Source organism: Nuphar pumila, chromosome 8 (genome assembly GCF_984573655.1).
Source record: "Nuphar pumila chromosome 8, dmNupPumi1.hap1.1, whole genome shotgun sequence".
Classification (NCBI taxonomy): domain Eukaryota; kingdom Viridiplantae; phylum Streptophyta; class Magnoliopsida; order Nymphaeales; family Nymphaeaceae; genus Nuphar; species Nuphar pumila.
The window spans coordinates 2,505,575-2,524,856 of NC_143256.1; the positions used below are offsets into that span (position 1 = coordinate 2,505,575).

Below are 19,282 nucleotides of genomic sequence, written 5' to 3' on the forward strand. Positions count from 1 at the left end.
CTGAAAAGACTGACTCACCAAAATTTTTCACCGAAGACTATTGAATGGTAAATATTGGATAAATATTTATAAGTAAATACATGTTCAAATTTTTAGATTTTCATCCACTAATGGATCTTTCTTTGGTAAATAGCGGCTACAAAAAAATGGCAAATAGAATAAACCATATTGTCCAACATACTAGTGGATCATCTTCGTACCACCAGAGGTGTCATACAAGGGTAAGTTTTTTATACCATAAGTTTATTTATTTCATATAATATAGTGCTAATCTAATAAATTCTTAATTTATTATTTGCATACTGAAATAGATGGGCAAGAACCAATGGTGAGTGTGTTCTACAAAGAGATGCACACCCATTCAGATCGCAAGACATTCATCTATAGTAAAGCAGAAGACACCTTTGTAAGTAAGTTACACTTTATAATGCCACATTCATTTATTCTATTTTGTATATTATTATCAGTTATTGATAACCATTTATGAATGACATGCAAACAAAGCTATAATCTATGGAAATTGAAAGTTCAACAACTTCTTCACAAGGAGGCTCGTCGATGATGTAATAAGAGATCTTTGCCAAGGTCCTTGAGGAATAGTACAGACAAGTGAAGGGGATGGGTGCATTTTTCATTTCATCCAAACCATTCTCCTACAATCAGGTCTGAGTTTCAGAGCTATATTCTCAATTGGATGCAACATAGGCAGATGGGTGTATATAATTTCTAAACTCTTTTTTGTTCTAATAATTACTTGTTTATGATGTAATTATTTTGATTCTCCTATGATGGGTATATGCAATTTCTAAATTCTCTTTGTTTACTTATTTATATGAATATTAGAAGTGTATATGAATGTTGCAGACTTAAAGGGGATATAGGGAATGTAGGGGGTTTGTCTTTGAAGTGTGTTTGTTGTAGGCTTGAAGAGGATACAATTTCTAAACTTTCTTTATTTACTTGTTTATGTAAATATTATAAGTGTATGTATTTGTTGCAGGCTTGGAGAGGATATAGAGAGTTTGTATTTGAAGTGTGTTTGTTGCAGGCTTGAAGAGGATATAATTTTTAAACTATCTTTGTTTACCTATTTATGTGAATATTAGAAGTGTATATGTTTGACGCGAACTTAGAGATGATATAAGGGTTTGTATTTGAGGTGTGTTTGTTGCATGCTTGGAGAGGATACAATTTCTAAAGTCTCTTTATTTACTTGTTTATGTAAATATTAGAAGTGTATATGTTGGTTGCAGGCTCGAAGAGAATGTAAGGGGTGTAGTGAGTTTGTGTTGAAAGCATGTTTGTTGCAGGCTTGGAGATGATACAATTTCTAAATTCTCTTTATTTACTTGTTTAAGTGAATATTAGAAGTGCATATGTTTGTTGCATGCTTGAAGATGATGTAGGAGGTTTGTATTTGAAGTGTGTTTGTTACGGGCTTGGAGATGATAAAATTTTTAAACTCACTTTGTTTACTTGTTTATATGAATATTAGAAGTGTATATGGTTGTTGTAGGGTTGAAGAGAATGTAGGAGGTTTGTATTTGAAGTGTGTTTGTTATAAACTGAGATAAGATATAATTTCTAAACTCTCTTTATTTACTTGTTTATGGGAATATTAGAAGTGTATATGTTTGTTGCAAACTTGGAGAAAATGTAGGGGGTTTATATTTAAAGTGTGTTTCAGGCCAGAAAAGAATACAATTTCAAAACTCTATTTGTTCACTCATTTATGTAAATATTAAAAGTGTATATATTTATTGCAAGCTTGGAGAAGATATCAGAGATGTAGCGGGTTTATATTTGAAGTATGTTTGTTGCAGGCTTGAAGATGATATAATTTATAAACTCTTTTTGTTTACTTGTTTATATGAATATTAGAAGTATATATTGTTGTTAAAAGCTTGGAGAGGATATAAGAGTTTATATTTGAAATGTGTTTGTTGCAAGCTATGAGAGGATAAAATTTCTAAATTCTCTTTGTTTACTTGCTTATGTGAATATTAGAAGTGTATATGTTTGTTGCAGGCTAAAAGATAATATATTGGTTTGTATTTGAAGTGCATTTGTTGTAGGCTTGAAAATGATACAATTTCTAAACTCTCTTTGTTTACTTATTTATGTGAATATTAGAAGTCTAAATATCTATTCTAGGCTTAGAGAGAATATAGAGGGTGTAGCCATCATAGGCAAGATTTGTGTTTCACCAGCCTACAACGATGAGTAAATTCACCCCATTATAGCCTATAATGGTGAGTTAATTCACCCCATAGCCTATAATGACGAGCTACAAATTTCATTGTTATAGGCTATAAAGGTGAGAGTATCACACCGTTAAAACAACCTCGTTGTTAAATATTGCCACACCATTATTGGTGTTCTCAATTCTAGAGAGATTCTTTGCTTGTGTTAGTTCACCCTTAATGGTGAGCTATAATGTCGTCGTTATTACTGAACAAAGGCCAATTCTTTTCAATAACTTATCAGTGAGAATTCTCATTGTTATAGGTCTATAGTGGCAAGAAATAGGTCAATAGAGGCGAGATAAACATGCATGCATTTACCCTTGGAAAATAGGAGATCTTTCATGCATGAGAGACTTTAATTGCCTTTATTTAAGTCTTTTTTTTAACATGATGCGTGCCATGTCTAACTAAATGCACAAACAATTATGGTTTTCACTTTTTAAACTTGTGGGTACTATACAGGTAGTACCTGAATCAGTACCATGATTCATGAGGTGTATTCATCCAATTTGTGGCTTTACCTTGGACTATCACCTTTCACCAATCCTGGATGAGGGACGACCTAGTCAAGAGAGAGCTCCCAACACCTCTATTTAGATGCATCAAACTCTACTTATGAGTTTCTTAACCTATGCGACTAATGTGGAGGCTTCTCCTATCTTTGTGGCTAGAAAGAAACAACCTTTCGTGCTCAAAACATATTTCACGAAGCCGAAGTACCACTTACCCTCTCATCGTAAGCCAAATAGAATTAATGTTTATATAATTATTCTTTTTAATTTATTAATTCTATTATTTATCCATGCACATACAAAATGAATTTAATCTAAAATTCAGACCATGAATTTGGGCTCATAGATGCAATATTCAATGTCAGAGTTGCTTTCATAACACATATATAATTTGTAACACATCACAATCATTAAAACATTCATTCATAGACATTGATCATGATTAATTATATGCATCCATACACAATCACAAAAATAACATAATACACAACACATGCACTTCAATAGCATGTATGCATTCATTCATACACGCAAAAATGAGTCTTTTCATGTCATGCCCCTTTAGGCACTTAGCACTTGCATAAGCACAAAATTATAGGTTGCATCTGCATGTTTATTTAACATATAAATATATAGGTTCATATTATACATTCATTTCATGCATTGCTTAACTGATCTATAGTCAGTTTAAGATCCACTTAAGTTCACATTTGCTCTGATGTTTTGATTATCACTACCCTATACATAGTCCAAAACAGAGCTCAAATTTTTACAGAATATGTGAAATTTTGTCAGATTTCCAATGCTACCAATCATTCGTAAAAACTCATCTGGATGAGAGAGATACGATCGATTTAAAACAACACATGTTTTTCTGTTTCGACTGTCATTGTTCTATGAGTATGAGAACATAGTTCAAATTTCTACAAAATATGCAAAATATTGTCATCTTTCCAACACTACAAACTGTTTGTAAAAACTCCTTTGAATGAGGGAGATACAATCAATTTACCAGTCATATGTCTGATTTTACATATATATACAAAAATAGCATTCGTGTGAAACTACAAACACACGTAAATTATTATTTTTTCTTTACTGACCCATTATCCATGATACTGGACAGACCCAGTCCCAAGCAAGGATGGGTCTAGTCCATTTCAGAAACTGAACTCATGTCTGATGCATGAAAGGATCATGCCCAAAGGTCTAAATACTCTTTTTTTTAACTTCAACAGGCCCAGCTCGTTGAAGGGTTGAACTGTTATATATTTTTTTTCTTGGTGATCGAGCTGACCCAGTTATTTGAAGTTGTGGTCCAAACACCCCCCTCAAAATCTACTTTCATTTGCATAAGTTAATGAAGTTGAACGACATTGTAGAAAGACCATGTGGACAACATTATTATCGAATAAACATTAGAAGGAAAATTGTTTTTATCTGGCAAAAAGATTTTATTACAAGTTCATGCTTATTCGAGTCAGTTTCTTTTTCATTCATAGATCAAGGAATCAAGAAGTTTGGTGTCAAACCCTTCAAACAAATTGTTCAAAATATAATAATATGGTTTCATAGTTTCAAAATGTAGGAGCCTTTCATAGTTTCGAATTAACTTAAACACATACACATACATGAAGTCAAATCTAATTATGGTTCCTCACTTTCTTTCTTTTTTTAAGAAAAAGCATTACTACCACAGTCTTTTCATTACATGCATACAATTTATTTATTTGAAGCAGGTCTCTCCTTTACTTGGCAGCAAAAATCTCTCATAATCTAGCCATAGACAAAATTGAAAGGATATAAAACCAAAGTTTACATAAATAGGGAAAAGGGCAAAATCACATTTATTGTGCACCAATCAATCCATGCTAGTCTAAGGGCTTATCCAAGCTACCTTGAGCCTTTTCATGCTAATGGTTCAGCAGTTTGGGTAGAGGAGTGACCGAACTCAACATCTAAAACTCTTAACACCTATATATATATATATATATATATATATATATATATATATATATATATATATATATATATATATTAAATTTACCTTGAAACACATTAGACCCAGTCCACTTGAAGAACTGATCTGGTATATATTCAAAAGGGTTCAGAACGGATCCATAAGTGGATCAATTCTATGAACCTCTTCATACCGATACTAAGAGGATCTGACCAACACACCTTCTCGACTCCCATACAAGTACATGGGATGTCCACATTGTCTAAAAAAAAATTTTTTTGTTGAAACACACTCAGATTTGATCAACTCAGTATTCACAAAATAGTTTTGGGAAAAACCTTACTTTCATACTAAAATCAAGGTTTTTCTCAAAAACTGGTTTTGATACTTAGAGAAAGTGAAACCAATATCAGTCCCAACGATGTTAGAACTGATATATGGGTTCAATAACCAAGTTTTACCCGAAGTATGCTCGTGCATACAAATCTTGGTTTGCATGCATAAGATTAGAACCCCTACTTTGAAAATGCCAAAACTGAAAATCACAAACATTGCTACATACTCCCGGCCCAAATGTCCTACTTCTAACAGAACCTCCAAAGAAACACCATGTGTAGGAAAAGAGGATGGAAAAGAAAAAAGAGAGAAAAAGTGAGAGAATAGGAGAATTGGGCAAAGGAATAATAAGGGAGAAGAGAGGTGGGGGGGGGCATGAACCCCTTCTCTACCTATATAAAAAAAATTTCCAAAAACTTTCCTTTACTAATTTTTTTCAGAATAAACCTTCCAAAAATCCTCTTTTCCTAAACTTTTTCATCCTTATTTATTGTTTAATGCTTATTATAAAAATGTTTTTTTTTATAAACCATAATATATATAGATACTTATTGGTTGGCCTCTTAAAGAGGTCCCAACCATAGCTAAGGGGCCCACTAGGGTGGGATGTTCCACCCTAGGGAGTTCCCTTTCCTATTTAAAAACAATCCAAGTCCAAGTAAGAATGCAAGTTTTTCTTTATTGTAAATAGACACTTTTGATTTTGATTTTTTTTGGACTTAAGAGAAGCTTCTTAATATAATTTTTTTTCCAGATTTTGTCATCAATTTAGGAAATGTAGAAAGTCCACTAGATTGGGCCCACATAGGGGAAAATGTTCAGCCCATTGGACTCTAAAATCATATAGACTGTAGTTAAGTGTCATCCTTCATTTCATAAAATTAATTACAATTAAGTCTCATATGGATTCCAAATGCAACTAAGATCCAAACTCATTTAAGAAACTCATATCCATATCCGAACCCAATTACAAAAATCCAAATTAAAAAACCCAAATTCACATTACATTGTATTTAAATTCTAAATATAAATTAAGCCCAAATTAACTTTGAATTTAACTTCAATTTCAACAAAGATTCAAATTATTATCTAATTCAAATTTTGAATTGACATTCAATTTAATTATAGTTTAAATGATAATTTTATTCAAATCCAAATCCAATTATAATACCCGAGATCCATTTATTAAATCCAAATTAAATTCCAATCTAGATTTAAAATTCTCAATTTAAAATCTAAATAACACTCTAATTTAAAAAGTACACTTAATTCAAATTCTGTCTAAATTGAAACTCAAATTAAATTCTAATTAAGTTCAACTTAAATCCAGGTTAAATCCAACTAAAAAATCAAAATAAATTCCCATTTTGAAATTCATTCCAAGTCCAAATTAAAGCTTGAATTACAATTAAATCTCACTTTAAGTTCAAATAATATTTTAGCATTAAATTCACCTTTATTCATCATAAAAATATCAAAAATTTGTGGGGTTTACATCCTTCCTTCTTTAAAGAAATTTTGTCCATAAAATTTAACTAGGGTTACTTACAAAATAAATTCTCGGTATATATTATTTTTGTTTTTATTATTTATTTGCTTAATAACTGTAAAAAAATTATGGGTATTATATTATTCTTTCCAAAAAGAAATTTTGTCCTTGAAATTCAATATCAAATCATTAAACCCGAGAAATACCAAAATATAAATCGTGACACTTTTACCATGCAGTCTAATAAGTTAATTTAACCTTAATGGCTGAAAAACATATTTTTGTATAAATCCTTAGCCTTACAGTCGAGCATGTCATGTGATGTCCCTAGCATTTTTCTAGGTTCTTAATTACACATATAGATTTTTTATCAAATAATAATATCATAATTAAATCAAATAAACAATTAAAACTTACTCACTAAGCAATGCTGGACAAATGGATGTGTCATGAACCAATGTTTTCATCCATCTCTAATACCAATTTTTAACGCCCAAAATTTTTAACCCGAAATTTTTTGATTTTTTTTCCTTTTTAAAAACAATGAAAATAACCTTTTTCTTTGGGTCAAACATTCTGGGTGGGTTACAATACGATTAATCATCATAACAAAATTCAAATGTGAATAATATTCACTATTAAAATTAATTCAGTCCCAATAATTTAAAACTTATATCAGAGTATTTTCAATCCAAAATAATAATAAATGTTTTTCCAAAACTATTCCTAGAAAAAAAAGATTGGTTGTCGATGTCGTCTAAGCATTCTGCATCCACTTCGCAACTATACATCATATTTTACCTAAAAACCCATAAAATGGGTCAGACTTATGAAAGCCTGATAGGGGTTGCCAATACAAGTAAACTGAAACCAATATATATGATCATATTCCAGTAAACTCGTGCAATGATGCAAACAATTATCCATTCGAATATGCATATTATCACAGTGCATCACAAAAATGTCATTCATAAACAGTTAAAATATTATGCATGAGTGGATAAACATGCATGCACTTACCCTTGCAAAATGGGAGATCTTTCATGCATAAGTGACTTTAATTACCTTTATTTAAGTTTTCTTTTTACGTGATGCATGTCATGCCTAACTAAATGGGCAAACAATTATGGTTTTTACTTTTTAACCCTGTGGATACTACACATGCAGTACCCGGATAAGGACCATGACTCAGAAGGTGTATTCATACAATTTATGGTTTTACCCTGGTCAGGATACCTTTCACTAGTCTTGGGTAAGGGACGACCTAGTTGAGAGAGAGCTCCCAACACCTCTATCCTTATGCATTAGACTTCACTCATGAGTTCATTAACCTGCTATCCCGCGACTAATGTAGAGGCTTTCCTTATCTTCGTGGCTGAGAATGAGCAACCTTTCGTATTTTAAACATATTTCACAAAGTCGAAAGTATTGCTTACCCTCTCTCATTGTAAGTCCAACACAATGAATGTTCACATGATTGTTTTTTTTAATTCATTAATTCTATTATTTATCCATGCATATACATAATAAATCTAATATAAAATTCAGGCCATCAATTTGGGCTCATGGATGTAGTATTCAATGTCAGAGATGTTTTTATGCCACATATACGAATTTTAACACATCACAATCATGCAAACATTCATTTAAAGACATTGATCATGATTAACTATATGCATTCATACACAATCACATAAAAAATATAATACACAACACATGCACTAAACACATTATAGGTTGCATCTGCATGTTTATTTAATATCTAAATATATAGGTTGATATCGTACATTCATTTCATGCATTGCTGAACTAGTCTATAGCCCGTTCAGGATTCACTTAGGTTCGCATTTGCTTTGTTGTTTTGACTGTCATTGCTCTATGCACACCATGATAATAGAGCTCAAACATCTACAAAATATATAAAATTTTGTCAGATTTTTAATGTCACCAACCGTTCATAAAAACTCTTCTCGATGAGGGAGATACGATCGATTTAAGATAACACCAACTTTTGACCAATGGTAGTTTGGTAATTTTTTACTTGTGTTTCTTCGTCATACTAAGTGTCCCAAGCTTTGGGGAAAATGGATAGATTCCATAAAAGAAATATGGGTCCTATCTGGTTTTTTTTTTTTTTGAGGAGAAAGGAAAACCTTAAATATATGGTTTGAAAAATATTGCACTACGAAGCGTCAACCCATCCTTAGCTATTGACTTGCAGCTTGTATTAATTGGTGATAGCTCAACGGCTTTTAGTGTAAGCACAACCTCCAACTGCCCATTTGTATCTCATGAAGTGCAAAAAGGCCAAATTTATCTCTTCAATCATCCTAATGCCATGTAACCTTCCACCTCCCTTCCTCCTACCACACCACACCACCCTCTGCTCCCCCATTTGAATACCCTCACTCCTTCCAACGCTCCTCATTTATTTCTCTCTAACTCAGCTCTCTTCCTCCCAAGTACCCACATTATTAGTCCTTACAGTAGGTCGTCAGTTTAATGGCAGTTCAAAAGCTGCATCCATGAATGCCACACCCCGCTTCCCTCACCACCTTATTTATACCCCCTTCCCTTCCCACGTCTCTCCAGATTTGGTTAGAGAGAAAGTCCCATTCTCCTTTGGTATAAAAGATACCACCTGCCCAAACTTCCACAGAGTCACCCCATCTCTGCCTACATTGCCACCACCATAGCACATAGGTATATATATATATATATATATATATATATATATATATATATATATATATATATATATATATATATATATATATATATATATATATATATAGATATATATATAGAGAGAGAGAGAGAGAAGCAAGAGTTTAAGAGAGACAAGATGAAGAGACTCTCAAATATCCAGCTTATCCAAGCCTCCTTTGCTAGCCTCCTAGCCCTATCACTCCTCCTCCATGCCCTCTCCTCCTCTACCCTACTGCATCACATCCTTCACCAATATAGGGATGTCTCATTAGCCATGCTATGGTGCATCTCCCTGGCCATGTTCCTATACATTAGGTCCCGACCTCGCCGTGTCTTCATGGTTGACTACTCCTGCTTCAAGCCTGACTTTGACCAGAAGGCTAGCTATGAGGTGTGTGACTACTTTCTGCGCCGGAGTAAACGCTTCTCTGCCGTCAGCGAGCAGTTTATGAAAGGGATCTACATCAAGTCAGGGCTAGGTGACGAGACCTACTTGCCGCCCTTCATATTCAACCATGACTACGATGCCAAGCTTGGCTCGGCGCTAGAAGAGATTGAGCAAGGGATGTTCAGAGCCGTCTCGGACCTACTCGCCAAGACTGGTGTCTCGGTGTCAGAGATTGACCATGTTATAGTCACTTGTGGGGTCTTCTCCCCCATTCCGTCGCCTTCGTCTCTGATAGTGAATCGGTTCGGGCTAAAAGAATCGGTTCGGACCTTCAACCTCAGCGGCATGGGGTGCAGCTCAGGCGTCACGGCTGTAGACCTCGCCGGCCGGATCCTCCGGAACCAGCGGAGGACATCATACGCACTCGTGGTCATTACTGAGAGCATCAGCCTCAACTGGTACTTTGGTGATAACCGGTCCATGCTTGTAACCAACTGTATCTTCCGACTCGGAACGGCTGCAGTCCTCATGACGAACCAGCAAACCGACTCGGTCAAGCTAGAGCTGGTCAATTGGCTAAGAACTCATCATGGTGCAGATGACCGGTCCTACAGGGCTGCATTCCAGGAGGAGGATGAGCATGGCACGGTTGGGTTCGCTCTGACCAAGGACCTGATCCGGGTTGCTGGCGAGGGCTTGCGTGCACACATTCGCATGCTCGCTCCCTGCGTGCTGCCTTACTCACAGCTGCTTGCCTGTGCGTACGCCAGCATCAAGTCCAAGCTCTTTGGGTCCGATGCCCCCAAGCCACACGTGCCAGACTTCATGACCGCATTCGAGCACATATGCATTCACACGGGTGGTAAGGCTGTGATCGACAACATCTCGCGTGTGCTCAAGCTCGCCGACGACGTGACTGAACCGTCTCGAATGACGCTGCAGCGGTTCGGTAACACATCCTCTAGCCTAGTCTTCTATGAGTACGCCTACTTTGAGGCCAAGAAGAGGGTCAAGAAGGGAGATAGGGTGTGGATGCTGGCATTTGGTACTGGGTTCAAGGTGTGCTCGCTCGTGTGGAAGGCCACTAAAGACTCGTGTGGAGACCCTTCCAATCCTTGGGCAGATTGCATCCATAGGTATCCACTCAAAGCGTGGTAAGAAAACTATATAATATATAGAGCGAGAGAGAGGTATGGACAATAATTAACAGTAGAAGGAAAAGTGAATGTAAGGTTGGGAAACCAAGATAATTTTCTTTCCTTTTTTTGCCTTATGGATGAAATACAAGGGTGTTGTAGTCTCGGTTATGCCTTTGAAGGGTTGTTCTTTGCCTTTTTCTTTGTTTTTACTTACTGGGGTATGGTTAAGGTTCGGTGTGATTTGCACAAAAAAAGAAAAATGCATAGCAGCATGGAGAAAGACTGAAGGGGTTGGAGTGATGAATATAAAAATTAAAGAAAATGTAGGGAAAAGAAGTGGAGAGGACAAAAGTTTGGTGGGAAATTGATGGGGACATGTGATGTGACAACACACTTCATGATCGTTCCAAGTACTTCAAGAGTTGTTCATGGAATTTATTGCTTGTCTGTGCTGCTGGTTCTTGTCAATCGTCGGTAGTTTTGCTACTTGCTAGTTGTAGCCATAAATATTGATATTGGCTGTTAAATAAAATAAAGCAAAGCCTGACAGGCTTTTTGTTATTTTCTCAGCATTGCATTTATGTGATGTTATGTTCGTTTGGTCAACTCTTCTTTTGTTTTTGTTTTTTTTCTGTTTTTTGAGAGCAATTTGGCCAACTCTTACTGATGCGTTGATTTGGACGGGGAGGACCTCTCTACCTTCTTATCAAACATTAGAAAGAACAGCCATCTTAACAGAGGGTTTAGATCATAGTAACAAATATTGGCGATATTTAAAAAAAAAACATGTCATGATTATATTGCAGTATTTTCAAAACCAGGTATAATCTTGCAAAAATCATGATGTTTTCGGATTATCATGATTTTTATGTGATATTATTGTGTTATTAACATTTTGTTATTTTTTTTATATTTTTAAGTTTTTACTCTACTTTTTATATGTTTTAAATTTTAAATGTTATCGGTATTTTCTTGAAAAACAATCTACACCATCATGAGATTATTTTTTATTGAGAAAATACTGAAACTAAGATTCGCGGCTATGATTTAGATCAAAGAATCAAGCCATCACCTTTCAACCTAAAAGATTGTCATTTCACTTGTGAATTTAGGTAAGAAACTATCAAAAAGAAGAATCTCACTTTTTCAATCCCTCAAAATCAAGATTATAGTAACAAACACAAGCTACATTCCTGCAAGGAGTTAAAGAATCTCCTCATTTTTACTACTTAAGAAGATGTGTTTTACACTCTTAGTGCTAGAAAATGGCCTGACTTAAAAAAAAAATGACCGACAAACGACACACTTGTATCCTACATCTTGTCATGCAGTTTGTACATGTTTACAAAGCGCAATAATTTTGCACAAGTTTACCCTCGTTCGCTCTTTAAGACGTCTCTTGATCTTGAATAATGTGTTCCTAGGTTAATGGTGGTAGCGCTTGGCAAAAGAAAACTCCTCTATGGTCTATTTCTTAAGGAACAAGTATGAGCTTCAATGGCACGTTAGGAAAATAAAATTTTGCCTGTGTGAAGTTTTGATATGATAAAATTTTTAATGAAAACTTTTAACTTGTTTGAATAGCACGAGAAAAACTAAATAAAAAATATGAAAAAAATGAGACAGAAGGTGAGGGGGAAGGGTCTGTCAGCCCTCTGAGAGAGAGAGAGAAAGAGAGACCGGAAAATGGTGGTGTGTGAGAGGAAGATGAAGATAAACGAAGCGCTTTTTAAGGCAGTTCATGGGATGAGCTTTATTGTGGGTGAACGGTTGCCCTAATACAAAAGAATTTATGATAAGAAAAATTCTTTGACCTGAAGGGTGGAGGAATTTTTTCTATAAAAAATCACACGTTTTAGAAAAACTTTTCTTTCAAAAATTTTCTTGGTTGAAAAAGTTGTCATTTTTTTTTACTTACAATTTTTTACCATTTTCTCACACTTTCAAACGTGCTCCATGGTTTAATCTCAAGTTGGAAAAGCAAACATACTTAGAAAAAAAAAAGCTCTCAAATATGAAATGGAATTACAAAATGTTTCGAACTTTTCGTGCAATTCATATCCGAAGTTGACGAGAGTGTAAAAGTTTCTTGGAAGCTTAATAAAGATGGAGAATTTTTTATTTCTTCTTTCTACCGGGCATCACTCGAAGACGGGGTGATGATATTCCTACCAAAATACTCCTCATGATCTCCTAGTCGATCCCCCCTAGAGCAACCTTTTTTTTAGCTTGGATCCTCTTGGCTGGGTCATTAAAAATGTTTGATTGTCACAAGGGCTCCGCTCATCTGGTAGGGGTGACTTGTGAATGTCATTGACGAGACGTGACAAGTTCGAAACCCACAGGTGGTGTCCCTTGCCGCAAGGTCAAAGTTGGCTGTTCTCCGGTGGTCAGGAGAGACCTCAAGGACCAGAAAAAAAATGCACTGGCAGCCGGGCCAACCAGTGACTGAAATATACGAGTGATTTCGAGTCTACCACTCATTTATTTTGGTTCTGCTAGGTATTCCAACAGTTATTCAAGAATGCTTGGCTGAAGTTTTATTCACGCCGCGAAAATCGTTTGGCCAGACTCTGTCTGACCTAGTGTGGATCGGCCCTCATCGACTTGGGCCTCTCTTATCTTCTATGCATGTCTTAGCATGTACCGCTCCTAATGGGGTACGCTTTACGAGGTTGATGATCTCTCATCTTCCTTGTGTTATCTTGCTGCATCTTTTTTTTTTTTCCTAAAGGTGAACTGGGGTAAGGCAGAACCCTACCTGTGTATTTCATATCCAAAATGCTTTACAAAATGAACTTATTTACAAAATGAACGTATTTACAAAATATCATGTTAAGCTATGACATAGGTCAATTAGGGGTATTGGAACTAGGGATGGCAATGGACCGGGGGACAGGGTCTCCACCCCCGCCCCGTCTCAAGATTAGAACCTCCATCCCCGCGGGGATGGATTTTAACCTCCACCCCCGCCTTCATCCTCGTTTCATATCCTCCATCCCCAGCTCAAACGGGGATGAGGCGGGGCGGGGCCCCATTTTCCTGTAGTCTATTGCCATCCTTTAGAAGGACTGAGGATGGGGCGGGGCGGGGATCGTGGCGGGGACAGGGCGGGGCGGGGAAAAGTGTAAGTCCATCCCCGCCTCCATCCCCAAACGGGGATGGATTTTAACCTTTGTCCCCGCCTCCATCCCCGTTTCATACCCTTCATCCCCGGTCCAAACAAGGAGAGGCGGGGTGGGGCCCGACTTTCCCCGGGTCCACTGCCATCCCTAATTGGAACTAACCCAGGTCTGCCTCTGTTTTTCCAAACCATTGTTTGCTAAGTGTATTAAATCGACTCGAGAAGAATATTGGAGTTCTGGGGAGCTAGGTTGATTACCTTCTTCCAATGAAGCCATTGTTTGTCCTCCAAGATTGTTGAACCACTGAAGCATCCTGCATATAGGAACCCACCTGCATTGTGAAGCCGCCTCCAATACTGCTGGTAGATGCTAGATATGTTGACCTTAATCCATACCCTATCCCCTACTAGGCAGGGTCCATGGGTCCAGCAATCTCCATTTGCCAACTATAGAGCATTGCAAGTGTTGGAATCTTGGGAGCACGGACCGCTTCAACTCCCATCTTTATCAAGTTGCTAGGGCTAGTATGGTCGGATATCACTGAATAAAATTTTCCCTTTATCCTCAAAAAAAGAAAAAACAAAACAAAGATAACATAGTAGTGTTGAAAAAGAAATAGAAATGATTTTATGGTTTTGGGCATGTTGGCACTTTTTTTATTATATTTACAAGGAGAAACCACCCACAGGTTCAAAGACCTAGCCGCACTGGCTTTGCCTGCCATACTTACGGGTGATGGCGGTGTTTCTCTGTCAAAAGAACACGCCGTTTGACACCATTTCCTTGGTGACACAAACATACAAGTTTAGACATGCCAATATGGGCACTTATATGTATAGATGCTTTGTTAATAATTTAAATCATTCTTACTTTTTTTTAATATTTTAATAAAAATACATTTTAAATATTAAGATATTAAAATTAATTTTTATTGATTAAAAGTTCAAAAATCAAAAAATGATCGTACTGTATGGGTAATTTGATGTGATTCCCTAAAAACCCTATAATTTTTTATATTCTTCTTATGCCCAAAATTATAAATATTCGACATCATTACGACACTTTTACCCTTCGCAACAATGAATTTAGGCATTTTTTGTGATAAAATTGTATTGCCCGTCGAAAATATCCAACACCCACTTAAACCCATAATGGCAGGTTTTTTATGCGAATTTAGACCTCACGAACTCACATAAATTTATTTGCGAAATCTTAATGAAACTGAAACCACCAAAATCATAAATATCATACTCTTTCGCATATATGTTAATATTTTGCATAAATATATTTGTGAAACACTTACCATTAATTTCTCAAATATCTTATTTTTTTGCATAGCTCTCGCATGAAGTTATTTGCAATCTCCAGATACCGCAAATATTATACTTAAATATTTGCAAAATTATGATAAATATATAAAATTTCTTATTTTTTATGAATTTTTTGAATCATATTGTAAAACCTATAATTTTTAGGATTATAAATAAAGAAAGAAAGCATCCTTATCATTGAGTTAGAAATTTGTTTCTAGCTTTTAAATTTCATTTATTGATGTATTACATGTTTAACTACTCATTTATTGCCAATAAGGGTATAATTGGTATTATAAAATTATTTTAGGAAATTAACTATTAAAATATTTAATTTATACTTTAAAATATATATCTAACTTACCAATGTGTTTTCACAGTGTTTGAGCTTAACTAGATGTATTTAAGCAGCTTGTGAATAGATTTTTATCAAAAAAGTATTTTGGTCAAAAACAATTTAAGTGGATGTTTTAATCTCATATAATTATTAATTAAGGAATTGCTAAAACAATAATTTATTTAGAGTTAGAATAGTTTATTTTGTTTTAGCAAAATTTAGCATTTGGTTTAGTAGAACAGGTTTTGGTATAGACCCGTAGTTCATTTGGGTTTGGACCCAATGGGTCGACCCAAATTAGGCTATTTTATGAATTCTAAATAGTTAAATGATTTAATAGTTATTTTTATTATATTAATTTAAAAATATTATAGATAAATAATAGGTATTATTATTAATTATTTGGGTGTTGTGTTAGTTTAAAACCCGATTTAGGGTTGGGAGCAAATCGGACCCAAACCATACCTGATTTGGATCCGGTTTGAAAAGAGCGCATAAGGGGTTTAATGAGAGGTTGTGTGGAGCCCACTAGGGCACAAGACCCCCCTTCTTTCTTTCTTTCACAATCCAAATAGTCAACACCCCATTCTCCTTTTTTCCTCTTTTTGGTTTTGAGAAAAAACTACCTCTTCTTTTTCCTTCACCCTAATTGACCCTTGTATTGGGATTCATGCCTATAATTTTGAGGATTTGAGCCACCCACAGCCACCATCAACATCTATAGGTGAGTTCTTTATCCTATTCATCTTCTTTGTCACCAATTTCTCTTCTTTTTGGGTTTCTTCTCATAATTGATTTTCTCGTTTGATCATTTCTTGGTTTTTGTGCACATTCCCAATATTGAGAACTGTGCCCAGCAGATTTATGTCATTTCTATCTGCAGCAGCACCTTCTCCAACATCACCAACATCTTATTCCTCTATTTGCTTTTCTTTTTAATTGATTTTCCTAAGAAAATCAATTCCCTTGCAAATCATGTGCATTGAGAATCGTGCAGCAACATGGATTATTCTTGGAGTGTGTGCAGACTGTGGAGGACCCCAGCCATAACCGACCAACCCTAGTTGCCAATTTTGGGGATTTGTTTATCAATTTTTGAGAAATCGCCCCAACCAATTTCTATTGGGTGTTGATTTTCGCATAGCAGAGTCTTCTGACAACACCTTGTGTTTTATGCAGCACTGTAGCACTCTCCGTCAATGAGAGAGTGCCCCATCTGAACCCATTTTGTTATTCTTTTTGGTATTGCATGCGCACGCCAAGTGTTCGACTATTTTCTTGTGTTGTGGTTCATTACGGATTTGCAAAATCCCTAGAAATTTTGGGTTTTGTCACACATTATATACCAGATCTAAGAGGGAGGGTAAGAACCCTTAACTGAATTTTTAGAATGCTTATCTAGGTTGTTTTGTCACAATCTTGTGTGTTTTAAAGTTAAGTTTAGCTAATACATGTAGTATACTATCATGTTATCGTAATTAGGTTTTTGATATGCCTAATAATATATTATGTTAGCTTCTGATTAATTAGTGAGTTGAGCATGCAATTAAAATTGTTTAATTAACATATTTAATTATGTTTTATATATTCTAAATTCTAGATTTTCAATTTTTGCCTTGAGAATGATGTTGCATGTTGTGTTCGGTAAAATGCCTAAGAGAGAGAAAATTCCATATTTAGATCCAGTTTGAAACAAGTTTCAAAACCAGTTTTAAAATACTAATTAGGTGTATTTAAAACTCAGATTCAAAGTAGTTTTATATTTATTTGTGTTATGGTTTTGATTATGTTTAAATGTGTCATAAATGCAAATGAGCAAGTGTGAATGTGCGTAGTTAATTATGTTAACACGCACATCGTAATTTCAGTTTTATGCAAGTGCTCATGTATGGTTTATCTTTGCTATTGAATGTGTATAGATGCACATGTTGATTCAATTTTAATATATATATAATGCTTGAATGCTTGAACCATACATATATATGAATAGTCATGCAGTTACTGCAAAAATACGATACTTAATGCTAATTATCGAAAGCGGCTACAAGCAAAGCATTCAAAAGAAAATGAATGCAATACTTATGAAATCAAGTAAACTACCTGTGGTAAGTGAGTGTAATGCCAAGTATTGCGCAAACATTGAAATATAATATGGAGATCATGTAGAGCATGATTTGAATGTATGTGAATAGAAGTATTCTTCTTGTTTTGGTAAAGATATCATACTTGACATGATTTTAAAATAGTGAAATATGGAGTGCTTTTGCAAGTACATGTTTATGCATGTATGATTGAAATGAATGAATGTATGAATTGTGTGAATACATGACTGAAATGAATAGTTGTGCATCATGAATATATGTGAAGCATGCCATGTATGCTATGAATGTGTCATAAATAAGAATGCAAAATGAATGAATTATGCATGTAAGGAGGAATAAAATGTGACATGTATCATGCATAAAAGCATGTTCAGAATGAATCATGAATAAGGGCATGTGTAAATGAAACATTCATAAGGGCATGAGAGGGCTATCATATGAGATAATAGCACTAGAATGTGACTTAAGACTTTAATAAAAGATAACCCTAAGACCACAGGTCAAATAGAGGCACCAGTGTAACCGGGCTCTCAGATATAGTTGGGTTTGTCCTGATCTCAACAAAATTGTTGGATCCGTGCATTAGCTGTATAAGTTTTACTGGTACTTTTCAAAGTCTCATTCTTTCAAAATAAAATATTTTTCAGAAAATATGTGATGGCCAGAGCGAGTGTAAGAAGCGGGAGGGGGTTGTGCACACTGATGTTTTCAATGATCCCAAGGACTTCTTATTTGAATTTTAATACTTTTTAAATTGTTAAAGTACTATTTAATTGGACATTTGATTATTAGTTTAATTTTGAAATTTAATTACTTTGTGCTTAGTCAATGTCTATTTGGATATGTGATGGTAGTAGTCTTTTAATGTAACGCGTCTGGAGATTTAACCAAGAAACCAATTTATAAAATTGATTTCAAAAATCAATACTTTTTTGCTGTGTTTACTCACCTAATAATAATATAAGGATTTTATCATTTTGATGCTTTAATTTCAAACCTTCTTCTATGAAGCTATTAAATGTCAGTGCATGTGCAGGCTGACTCCCTAGAGCTTGATTTGATTAAGGCGATGTCAATTATGAAAAACTTAGATTAATAATTTCTTTTATGTAATGGTTCAATCATATTCGTTAATGAATGATTTTGTACTGGATCTGGTACTAGGAGACTAAGACATGATCACACTTGCACTCAGACAGGTCATCTAGTACTTGGTACGGTTGGAATGAGTATGTTGATAAGACTGTTGCATTATTACATTTTAGAAAAAAAATAAAGAAAAGAAAAGAATAGATTCAACTTTACAAAAAAAAATCTAATATTTTTTGTTTGAAATTGGTTGGGCCGTTACAGTTGGTATCAAAGCTTGGAATAAAAAATCATCAGTTCACAACCACTCAGCAATTCGGCATATTGCTGTAAGTATTTTCTATTTAAATTATTTGCTTTTGATGGTTGCATTGAAAAAAAAAAGTAATTGAATTATATTGTGAGAATTGTTAACCTAGAAATATAGAGCTAGGTACATCACACAACAACCTTGACTGTAGGGCTTAGAAACTCATATAAATTTTATTTTTGAAGTTAAATTATTTAATCAGAGTACGCAGTGGAAACGTGATGAACTAT

General features: G+C 34.9%; 1 pseudogene; it reads left to right on the forward strand.

Annotated features, from left to right (window-relative positions):
• Positions 1-9,388: 9,388 nt before the first annotated feature.
• Positions 9,389-13,799, forward strand: LOC149829444 (3-ketoacyl-CoA synthase 1 pseudogene; annotated as a pseudogene).
• Positions 13,800-19,282: the final 5,483 nt, after the last annotated feature.